At 32.5% G+C, this 13,188-nt stretch overlaps 1 non-coding gene across 1 annotated transcript; it reads left to right on the top strand.

The window, feature by feature from the left end:
* The first annotated feature begins 1,791 nt into the window (after positions 1 to 1,791).
* Positions 1,792 to 1,874, top strand: TRNAL-UAA (transfer RNA leucine (anticodon UAA)). Its single transcript has one exon. It is a non-coding gene; the product is annotated as a tRNA-Leu (tRNA).
* The last annotated feature ends 11,314 nt before the right edge of the window (positions 1,875 to 13,188 follow it).

Raw genomic sequence — 13,188 nt, forward strand, 5'->3', positions numbered from 1 at the left:
GGGGCTCGGCGTTATCCATGCTGAAATGTATAGATAACAATGCTAAACTAAATTTTAACATACCTATAAACTGATGTAGCTGATTCAGGACTGAAAATTTTCTTAGAATAGCCATGTTACAGAATAATAGTAAAATCTATAAGTTAAAATATGGGTAAGTGCCTATGGAATTATTGTTAAAGAGTTTTATATTTTACCCAAAAAAAAAAAAAGTGAAATAGTTTTATATGAACATACTTATTTGATCTTTGGATAGGGTTAACTATTATGAATACTAAATTTTATAGATAATGATGATAAAATGAATTTTAACATATCTTTACAACTATTGTAGCTGATTCGAGGGTGAAGAACCTTTCAAAATGGCCGTCAAATGTTCATTATTTTGCTCAAAATATGATATTGCAAGATATTAACATATACGTTTAAAACTGAGATGCAAGTGATTCAAGGGTGAAGAATTTCTCAGATGAACAATTATGTTGAAAATGTAAACAAAAAATATGGTGTATGGGATTAGTCTGAAACCTTTTTGAATTAAGGTGGTTTAAATTTTGGACGTATAGTATATGTTTGAAAAACTCAATAATTACATTGGAAAAGGTCCACTATGGGAAGTTTAATAGAGATGAAGAATTTATCATATGAACAATTATGTTAGAAATGTGAATAAAAAATATGGTGTATGGAATTAGTATGAAATCTTTTCGATTTCAGGTGCTTTAAATTTTAGACAAATGGTGTATGATGTTTATGATGTTTAGAAAACTCAACAATTACATTGAAAAATGTCCTTTATGAAAAGTTCAACAATCTATGTTGTGTATTATTATTAGTAATATATTCCATGTAATTTATTCGATATGATGTAATTAAATAACTTGCTTCATGCCATGTAATCAGAGATAGTAATATAATGTTGTTATTGGTAAGTGACTTTATTTATTGTTTATTGTCATTGTGTATTAATGATAAGTCACTTACTTTATTATTATCATGAGAAAACAAAAAAAGTTGATTTTCATTAATTAAAATTAAATTTGTTGAATAAATAATAACTTGAATTCTTAAATTTACAGAATCCCATCTTTTTTTTTTTTTTTTTGAGAGATTAAAAATGTCACTGGTGTATGGCATTGAGATTTGAGACCCCAAATACGAACAAGCCTGCTGCCTGCCTGCCTACCTAGCAATTAAGCAAAGTAAAATAAAATGGACATGAATCAGAAATCCGCTTATGTACATTTAACGTACTAAATTAAATTAAAGTAAAGTAAAGAAATGCGGCTCCAATGCAATTAATTAATTAATTACTCGATTGATCGGTCTTTTCCTCTCGATCGGTTTGGTCGAGCCTATTCATGATTGTTCGGTCCAACCAACTACTTATGAATCGACCGTATTAATCACATATAAAAGATGATATATAATTTCTGAAGTTAAATGTAAAATGAGAGATGAGATGAAAATACATGGTTTATCAATATCCATAGTTTTTTTTTGGATGAGGTCATCCGGCACGGCACCAGATACTCCGGAGATTTTATATATATAATTAGCCAGCGGAACCCGACCTCCCCGGGAGTTGAGCCTTTAACCGCTTTAGTAACCTGTCATTGGCTTATCAATATCCATAGTTGGTGAAGCTTGTGCCCCTCAATCAAAATTTCGTTTATTGATTTTTCTTATGCATCTTTTCTTCTTTTAATTTCACCTGGTTAAGAAATCTGGTGTGAAATCGAAAAGTCGTTATTTGTTCCTATAAATAATAATTATTATAAAACCTCAACAGCTGGTTTGCCCGAGAGGTTAAGGGGGAAGACTTAAGATCTTCTGCACATAAGTGCGCGTGGGTTCGAACCCCACAGCCAGCATTTTATATTTATTTTTATATTTTATATAATTATTCTTTTTTTGTTTTTTTTAGAAAGAAAGGCGCCATATATTTCATTTGTTGTTTTTTTTTTTTTTTGGTAAGTTTCATATGTCATTTTAGTTGAAGCATAGTAATGCCATGTTCCACTTCACCTTATATTATATTTGGAAAAACTATAACAGCTGTGGTGCTTTATATATCTTAATGTTTGCATTATATACATGATTATGCTATTTTTAGTTTTTTAATAATTAATTTGGCTGGATTCTCATCGAATGAGATGATAATTATTCTACTTTTGAACTAAGACAATTTAAATCAATTCATGTTAAAAAGTCTTTTGTATATATATATATTCTTTTTTTAGTGACTCTTTTCGTATTCATGCATAAAGAGGGTACTTAGCAAGATTTGGGCACCATGTATTTCACATAGCTTTTTAGTCTGAAATATGTAAAGCATGGTATGCCATGTTCCACTTTACCTTATGTTGTCATCAAAATTCGATCTCCTAGTCTCAAGTTTCCAATTTATCTAGAAAAAAAAATTCAACATAAAATAAATCTTACTATTAATGCTTCATGGATGAAATCAATAGTTCGAATTTCTTCGAAGCTAGGGGCAACAATCCGCCTTATATCTAAATTCTACGTAAAAGCTACATACCCTTTGAGGATATAGTCACTGTGTGCTTAAGCTGGCTCAAGTAATCTTTGGTTCCACCCCCCCCCCCCCCAACCCACCCTACAAAGAAAGGATCCAAAACTAATAAGAGCAAATTTTACGTTTTATGTACAACTGATTTATTTGCATTGTAGGGACCAAAATATTCAAATGTTACACAAATTTTCAAATTGTTGACTTCAACACAACTGGTACAAAATCACATTCAAGAGCACCCTTAGAAGAGTTTACCGAAAAAGAACATTTTTAAAGTAGATTAAAAAAGTTTATTTGATCATGGCTTTGGATAAAGAAACCTTTTCTTTTAAATTTAGAATTACTTATGAAAATCACTATCTTTTAAGCTTGTGTATTCAATTTTAAATTAATTAATAATAATTTTATAAGCAATTATTTGGCTTCAAGAACAAGCCCACAACACCCCCCCCTCCCATAGAAAAAAAATATCTCAACTCACATTCAAAGAGACTATTTAGCAAGATTGGGTGCCATGTATTTCACATGACATTTTAGTTGAAATATGAGAAGCATAGTTATACTTAAAAAAGTATATCTATTTTATCTTAATGTTTGCATATTAGGAAAAGTACAACAATTGTTGTGCTTTATATATTTTAATGTTTGCATTATACATGATTGTATTGCTTTTTAGTTTCTTAGTAATTGATTTGGATAGATTCTCATGAAATAAGATGATAATTATTCTAATTCGAACTAAGACAATTTAAATCAATTCAAATTAAAAGGTCTTCTATTTTTGGTAAACAGATTCTTTTTTTTTTTTTGGGTAAACATATTCTTTTCTTTGTAAACGGATGTTTCGTATTCATGCACAACGTGGGTATTTAGGAAGATTGGACGCCTTTCTAATTGAAATATGAGAAGCATGGTAATGTCATATTCCCCTTACCGTATGTTGTGATCAACTTCAATCTTCTAGTCCTTCACGTTTTAAAAGTAAAAGGTTCTTTTGTTAGTGTGTGGGACCCGGTATGAGGTCAAGGGTGGTATCTATTAGAGGTTCGGACAAAGTTTTGCTTTATATCTAAATTATATGTAAAAACTACTCCTGAAGATGTAGTCAAGGTACGCATAAGCTGCCTAAGAGAACCTCATTTCCAAGCCTGCTCTCCTGGAAGACCTCTACCATTGTAATTGAACCAATTAAAGGTTCAAATATAATAAGAGCAAGGTTTCCATTTTATGTAGAACTGGTTTATTCTACTTAATGCAATGTTGGGACTAAAGTAAGAGACTTTCAAATATTGCACACATTATAAGATTGTTAAGTTTAGCAAACCGGTTCAAAATCATATCCAACCATCAAAATACAAGCTTAGTACAATGACTTCTAGAATATTAGAGGAGATCATGACTCCAAGAAACATTTTCTTTAAAATTTAGGATTACTTTACCTAATGAAAAAAGTAGGATACATGAAAATCAATCTCTTTATGCTTTTGTACCTAATAAAGTTTTAATTATTCAATTTCAAGATTAGTTAATAATGATTTTATTAAAAATTGTTTGGCTTCAAGAATAATGAGATTTATCTTGGGGGGGGGGAAAACTTGAGAATGCTAAAATCACATTCGCTACAGATTTTGCTAACAAATATCTATTGCAACTAAATATCTTTTTATTAAAGTTAGAGTTTTCCTTGAACCACAACGAAGGGAGTTCTTTAAAAATAATCATACTAGAAAGACATACAGGAACAACAAAAAAACATCTTTGACCTTCAACATTGCCAGTTTACCATTGTTCAGCATCTTTAAAAGAAGGACAAAAACCTCTCGACCTCAAAATCTCTTGTTGCTTATGGTTTAATCAATTATCAACCATTTGTTTAAGGTTCATATTTCCCTGAAACCACAACAAAACTGATTCTATATACTGTGAGGCTGTAGATGTGATGCTAAATAAAAATATTAATAGAGAATGTTAGAGAACATATTAAAACCCAATTAAGAGTTTGTGAATCTAAATTGATGCTAAATCTTCTCTTCTCTTTTTTTTTTAAATGAATAACAACTTCCTACAAAATACTATTTCATCTAGAGATTGAGAATGACTAAATTGATATATCAAGATTGTTCATGACTTTCATGTAAAAAAAAACTAGCTAGCTATAAAACATTTAAATAATCATGTCTCTTTCGTCTCTACTAATAGATCTTGAACACGAACATAAAAAGTTGCTTCAAAAGGAAAAGCTAAGAGATCAGATGAACTTTACTAGATTTACCCTACTCTTCTTTTCCATTCTTTCTTTGCCTCTAAATATATTTGACTTCAACAACCAAACTTATAAGCACTAAACATGCTTTATGAGGTTGCCTATGAAAATGGAAACCCTAATATTCACATGAAAATGCCCTTGCCTTCACGTTGAAGAAAACCATAAAGTCATATATGTGAAGCTGCACTCATGCATAATATCACCGATGGGAATTATTGAAAATTATTATTCATTTTTAATTAAAAGATTATTTATTAACTTATGCAAGGTTGAATAAATATTTTTAACTTATCCTAAAATGTGTGATGAAGATGCATGAGGAAAGTATAGTTATCTACCTCTACAGGTAGAGAATTTGGACTCGTCCATCACACGCACTTTGGTGCATCAAATGGTTATCAAACTTAGTTCTCTCTCTCTCCCCTCTCTCCCTCTCCTTTTCCTTTTTAGTCAAAGGTGATTCAATTAAAAGCCTCCCAAACAAGTCATTAGGAGAAAAGAAAGAACCAACTCACAAGAAACTCAGAGGAAAAGATGTCCAAGTCCTAAAGAAATGGAGCTTGGCACACCCACGTGCTAAAAAGTCAGCCTCATAATTTTGTTGATGTCTTACAAAACGAAAGGAAATATCAAAGAAAGATTAACTGAGCTTTAAAATCTCAAAAGATAGAACTAGCGTTGCCCAATAAAACGAGCATTTGAAGGATTTTGCTTCCATTCATTGCCACACCGAGACTAATGTTTAACGGTTCAGCACATTAATGGTGCAAAATCCGCCTTTGAGTGTATGGTAAGAATGTATGCTATCATCTAGCGTACATACCTCCACACACGCTTAGATGAAACTGAACCCCTTTTTTTAATGAAAGGAAGTAATTCTATACATTAATTAAATACCACAAGTACATAACTCCTTTACTTTTACATTAAACATTGTTTCACAACTTTGTGATGAATCTACTGCATGCAATATTGGTTAACCAATTTAACATCCTTAGTGCTACTCATAATATCCAACAAAAAAAGGGTAAGACTCAAAGGCCTATGCATGATTCTTAGGTTTGGTTAATAGATCAAAGATTGCTTTCTCGTAGCACTAAATTTTTCCTATCTAAAGGTTGATTGGTTAATATATCACAAGCACTTTGGTGCACTAAATTCTATGCAGGATCCTTTTATTTTAAAGAGACAGGGGCAAGACCCCCAACCCAAAAAAGCCACACAACCCGGGCGGAGCCCGCGCGAGGGCGCGCCCACGCGACTCGCCTCTTACACTAAAAACATTAACAGAGCGATACATTATGAAACCTCTTAAAATCACCTGATCGATACGACCATCAACGGCCGGGGTCAAGGGTTGTTTGTTGAAAACCAAACTGAAGCCCCGTAACGTACCTATAACAGCCATCCGGAAGTCTTATCCAAAGTAGAGGTAATAATAAAAGATTTGTAGAGTTAGAAGCATAAAACTCTAAGTAAGAAACTTAGTTCTCAATCCCAAAGGTCCCGCCACCTAGACCATCTTAGGACAAATTTTATTTACGGTAGCAGTGGATGCCAATTGTGAGCTGTTATAATGATGACACATTTACAATGAAAAACCTAACGACTTAAAAGAAGGTTTAGGTTTAGCATTTCAAGTTAGGATTTGAGATTGAGGATTCTCAGTTTAGAGTTTAAGATTTTAGATTTTGGCTTTGGTAGAGATTTGGATCAAGATTCAATACTCATGGTTTAGGTTTAGCATTTCAAGTTTAGGATTAAGACTTGGAATAAGAAAAAGATGGAATGACAATCACTTGAGTAGGAATAAAGGATCGATGAAGGTTTAGTTGCCATGAGAAAGAAGACAGGATTGAATATCAGAATGATACGATATTAAGTTGAGAATTAGCTGAATATGGTTTTTGTATAATTGAGAATTGATGCATATAAATACATCAATATGAGATAGACTTTCTTTATAAAATAACCTATATAAGATAGAAGATTAAAATAAATGAGAGATATACCTTAAATAAAAGATTACATTAAGAAAAATACTTATAATATAATATTACAATAAGAAATATTCTAAGATTAATAATATGGCTGCCGATTGGATGTCTAAAATGACACTTAGTCCTGAGTGTTCTTCGATGTTCATTCAAAATGCTCCCTCAACTTTGGAGGAAATTCTCATGGCAGATCATATTTCTTGTTGTTCTTAGTGCTCTTTTTGGATCTTTGACCTCGTTTAATGTAACAAAAAAAACATAATAAGATGGTAATAAAAATCTACCTTATACACTCCAATATTTTGCCACACAAACAAGTGAAAAAACGGAGAAAAAAATAGAATCCAATCTCCTACTACACAGATAAGTAAAGAAAAGGAGAAAAATTGGAGACTCAGAACAAGTTTTGGAAAAGGGCTTGAAAATGTAAATTTGAAAAATAGAAAATCCCATGATGTAAATTGAAAAACTTCTACTTACATTTAAAACCCGCACTTTTATTATAAGCCATTAAAATTTTCATTATATCGTATATCTTCATTATCATAATGGCTCACAGCTAGCAACTGTTACTGCTGCAAATAAAAATTCATCATTTTAATTTATTCACAAGTAATAAAAATATGCGAGATAGAATTTAACTTGAGGTGATCAAGATCCCAAAAATGTGAACCATTGAAATTTTTTTTTCTTTTTCTTAAGCGTTTGACTTTGATGCACATATGATATGATAGGTGGGTAAACTGCAATCTCTAACTTGAAAAGCATTCAAAGAATTACTAATAACAACTCACAATTGGCACTGAATCAATACTTTGAACAACCCAGCAGAAATATCTTCTTCCAGTGCCTCAACACTGCTCTCATAAAGTGCAGAGTCTTCATGACCAAATTACCAACACTACTTTCTTTTGGGGAGAAAACTGGTTATTTTATTTACTTTTGGAGACACAGCACTGAAATGATTCCTGGTTTCTTTCTTTTAGCATAAAAACATTTTTACTTTTAAAACAAAGAAAGTACTTTGCACCACATACAAGCAAAAAGTCATCTTCAATTGCTTCACGCCTATTCAGAATTTTTTTTCGTAGTTCAAAATAATTTCTTTTAATTTAACTAGTAAAACGAAGCCTCCCTGGAAACAGTCTTGAAAGAGCAAAATTTTAAAAAACCCAGAATCTATTCTGGTAACAGTCTCCATCAAGATTTATTCGAATTGTCTAAGAATCGGTGAGATTCAACTCGGTTCTGGGATTTTGCTTATTAGATGGGAATCTTCCCTGGTCAAACCGAATTGAATGGCAACAATAGTATTAAGACCGATTTGCAATACTTAGTATTAAAACAAATCAACTATGTGCATTTAAGATAACTCATTTAATGAACTTCTATTTTTAATCCAGGCAAAATGGTCCAAGGGAATATGATACAATCAATTTATATTGGGAAAACATCATCTGCTGTACAATCAATTTATATCGAAAAAACATCATCTGCTGGACACAGTAGGGCACATATATACTAAATGATGGGGTGAAAAAACAAAATAAATAAAATACTATTGAGGATTTAAAATTAAGTTTTTAATCTTAGTCAATCATTTGCTACAAAAATGCACTGTTGTGCACAGCAGAGAGATCTGCATAGCAAATTATTTTTTTCCTTTATATTGGTGTTAGTATTGATATCGTAAGGGGTGTAAATTTGGTCTTGACGATCTAAACCTAAATAAGATATGGATTGAGGCCTGGGTGCTTAGCTTGGCTTCGCTTTATTGTCTTTCTCTTCCTTCACCTCCTCTTTTGCCAAAGCTTAATTGTAAAAGTATAGTAATTTTTTTAAATATGGATTTTTTTTTTTTTGTACAAAGGGGCTTTATTAAATCGGGGGTGAATTTGCAGATCGAACTGTACTTATTCCTCAGGTGTTTGTTTCAATCCTGCCATATGTTGGCCAAGTATGGATCTTCTACCATGCTTATTTTATATTTTTCCACCATATATTACGGGATTCAGATCCTCCGCACCCAAAAAGGCTGTCACCCCAAGTCCCCCACTCTCACAAAGACCTAGATTTGGGGGATGGGAGGCTGGGCATTTTGGTTGAAAATATCTGTGCAACATAGTAGGAGGGGAACCTACTGGGAAACTCACTTCCATTTTTCAAATGTACAAGGGAACCATTTCTGATTTTTCATGTCAAAATTCAAAAGTGGGTCCTAATTTTACTGTTTGATGGAAAGATGTAAAAAAAACACAGATTTCTATTTGTCTGAAGCCGGCCAAACAACGCCAGATTCTTGCCAAATAATTTTCAATTTTAATTTCAATTTCCCTCTTGAACGTGCAAGGTTCTCACTTCTCACCTTCTTTGGTTTGAATTTGTCTATAGGAGTACATGACAGAATAAGACTATTGTAAGAGAAGGGAGAGAGAGAGTAAAAAAAAAAAATTCAAATGTATCATATAACCACTCCCATTAAAAAAAATCTCCAACGGAGATGAACTCTCTTCAGATTACTACTTAAAAAAAAAATAAAAAAATTTAAGCTTTCACATGTTATGATACAAACAAAGAACTTTGGCTGCTTCATTAAGATCAAAGGAAGGGAAAAGCAAAAGTGTTTTTGGTAGTTGAAATTTTTAAATTTTAATTACACAGCAGGGAGATGGGATTGAAGACGTAAAAATTTAATGGCTGAGAAAGCTCGCTTCTCACTCAACTCTCTAACAATTAGAACGGTGCTTCCTTCCGAAGAACTCCAGCAATCCTTTTATGATTACTTTCTTCTTTAACTGTGGAGAATCAGTATTCGCCGATTTTACTTCTTCCGATAGATATCTTTTGGGATCTTGACGAGGAGCTAAGTAGAACAAAGTCGATGTGAAGAAAATCGCATAAAGCTTACCCGAGAAGATAACAAGGAAAATGCTTATAAGAAGCAGAAGCAATCCATAACAAGAACTGGAAAATCCAATTCCATGTCTCTTCCGTCTAGGCTCCTCTTTGAAATTGTTCGAAGCAACAAAACGCCCGTTCTGTTCTAAGACCAAGGAATTGAAACCACACGAACTTTTGCGTGTCAATTCACACGATCTCTCATCCATCGATGAACCAGAAGAAGAAGTAGATGACCTTGATATAAAAGTGGAAGTCGAAGAAGATGAAGATGATGATGTCAATGAAAACAACGACACCGAAAAATCGGGATCCGTATCGTCGACATCCGATTTTTTAGTAAATCGGGTTACATAAGGAAATTTGGAGGTTTTCGGCAATTTGCCACCGTCCGGCAGAGAAGGATCTTGCCGGACTTTTCTGTTTCGAAGCTTTTTCTTCTGCAAAAAGGAAACCAAAACCAAATCAAAATCAAATCAAAATCAAAATCGCTAAAACTATAGAAACGACGAGACTTAAAACTATAAGAGAAATGAATAAAGACTAACCAGTTTGGTGTCGAAGAAGGCGGCATTGAGCAGAGTTGAGAAGATCCGGCCAGCACTTTTCCGTGGAGGACGAGAGGATTTCTCGTGTTCAGAGATCTTAGAACTATCCTGTAGTGGCACTGCAGTTGCTGAGATCCTGGAATCGAGTTCATTTGAGAAAACCTGGTCACCGGAAGTTCGAAGATCGAATGAAGGCGAAGAAGGTCCATCCATGGCGACAGGTCGAAAACACATGAAGATCTTGTTTACTGTTTTGATCTTCGTGGTTTCAGTTGCCATGGCGGACTTGTATAGTGTCGATTATTGTGGTTTTTAGGGTCTTTGGCTGTTGCGATTGTGAGGAAGAAAGAGATCCAAACAAGAAAAATGATAAATATTGAATTTGATTTTGGTGGCGTTTCGGCTTCTGTGGCCGCCAAAACCGCTGTTTCGTTTACTCCTCAGTCCAAAACACCAGAAATGCATCGTTCGCTCTTCCTTTATATAGACTTCGAAATCTTATTTACTTTTCTACCATTCTATAAAAAAATAACAATAATAATAATAAAGAAATCTTATGTATTTTTTATTAATATTTGATTGGAAATCTAATTAAATATTGAAAACGAGAGTTTCCATTTAAAAAGAAAAAAGAAAAAGTTAAAACATCACTAACCGGTCGACCCATTCACGACTTGTTTGACCCGTCAACCTTTTGAATCAGTCAAATAAAACCCTTCAACTTCACGGGTCAACCCACTCGTTTTGATTGACTGGGTAGTCGGGTTACCGTCGGAAGCCCGTGGATCCCACCGTTGGCAACTTTGGCATTGAATTGTTCTTCTTCGTGATTCTTTTTGAATCCACCTCAAGAATTGAAGGAGATCCTATGGCAGATAAGATTTGCATGCTTAAATAGTTTTTTTTCCAGGATTGTTAAATTCCATTTAAAAAAAATAGAGTAAATTACACTGACACCCCAAAACGGAAGCCTTATAGCACTGACACTCCACTTTATGTTTAAAAAGCACTAAGACCCCAAAATTGGATTTTCATTTGATATATTTGTCAAATTTATCACTAAAAACAGTAAAATTACTATTTATTTTCAAAGATATCTCTATAATAAACAATGTCTGAAAAGTTTTCAGTGATAAATTTGACAAATATGTCCAATGAAAATTCAGTTTTGGGGTCTCTGTGCTTTTTAAACATAAAGTGGGGTGTCAGTCTTTAAAGGCCTCCATTTTGATGTGCAAGTGCAATTTGCTCAAAAAAATATATATTAAACAACACCTTAACTCAGACATTGAGACTTACTACAATTTTTTTTCCATGATTAATGGGATTGGTTACATATTTCAAAATTTAGATTCCTAATTTTAAAATATTAGAAAATAAAATAAATTCTTATTTATATGATTTAGACATATTTTACAAATCTAAACCAACTTAAAAAAGGCATCATCTAGACAATCGAAAACTTAATTGTTAAGTTCTATAGGGTTGATTTAAATAATCTCAGTTGTCAATTTTTAAATACATCAATGAAAGCATCAGCTGGATACTCTAGATTGAGTTCTCAATTCTATTATTGACAAAGTTTATATTAAAAAAGAAAAGAAAAAATAACATGTGATTTGATTTTTCATCATTGAAAATGACAAGTATATTTTAAAATATCATGAAATAAAGGAAGTAATTCGAGGCATGAACTGGATATCTTCGAATTTTATATTTTTTGGTCAACAAATAAAAGTCATAACATTAAGAAAAGGAGTGTAAGTTAGGAAACTTGGACGCCAACAAAGAGACATCAACCATGAATAAAGGTGGGATATTCCACCAACATCGAGATAAGAAAAAGACAACGTGCCCCCCTAACAAGAAAATCAGCAAAAACATTGTTAATCCTAGGAACAAAATTAAACAGAACCACATTAAAGTCTATGACAAAGTTTTCGGTTAAAACAATGGGAATAGAGTTCTTCGTGTGCAATGTACAAATCATGTCTTGATTTAAAAGAGACAGAGATTGACAGGACCATTTACCATAATGAAATAACCATCAGTACATCCACAAGTAACGAAAAAAGACACAGACTCATATACAAATAACCCATGTTTCTACTAACTTGTTTATGAGAGATATGGATACAAGGAAGCACAGATGAGCGCGATTTTAGTTATCCATAGGGTTTATAAGTGACGTTAAAATATATATAAAAAAAATTAACACTAATTCGACTCTTTAACCTTTTGATGAAGTCTCTTGGATCGACAACAAACTATAAGTTTTGTTAAGAGCATAGCGATGGAGAGTGATAACCAAGCATTAATTACTATCATCTAAAAGTAACCTCAGGAGATGCCCTGGAAACTTTATCTCATCATAATAGATATTAGTATTTTGACAATAATCTTTGACTCTATTTCCTTCCAACATGTTCCAAGGGAAGCAAATTTTGTCGCTGATGATTTGGCCAAAGAGGGAGCGCTCACTTAGAATGATATTTTATATGTACACACACCCCCTCCCTCTATTCGACTTTTTATGTTATTTGATGCTCTAGCCATAGCATGTAGTCGTGGTTTTCCTTCTAATAAAGTATCTCATTATACAAAATAATAATAATAATAAAAGATAAAATAAAAATAATAATAATAAAAAACAAAAAAAACACTAAGTTTTGTTGTAACCCCAAACTTTACTTGGTTGTCTTGTACCTTGTATGTTTGAACTTTGTGTTTGGTTTTCCTTTTATATATATCAATAAATATTTCTTTTGCCTCAAAAATAAAAAAAAAAATCAACTAAAAGTTTCATAAAAGAATAAAATAAAATGAAAATTGTAAAGTAAAAATTGATCATGAACATGCAATTGAATAATTTATTATACTTATTGTTATCATTTTATGGAGTTGGTGGGGTTGGGGTTTGGGGTTGGTAGAGGAAGCAAGATG

This window comes from Hakea prostrata, chromosome 9 (assembly GCF_041222555.1).
Source record: "Hakea prostrata isolate BN-2017 chromosome 9, UWA_Hpros_2, whole genome shotgun sequence".
Classification (NCBI taxonomy): Eukaryota; Viridiplantae; Streptophyta; class Magnoliopsida; order Proteales; family Proteaceae; genus Hakea; species Hakea prostrata.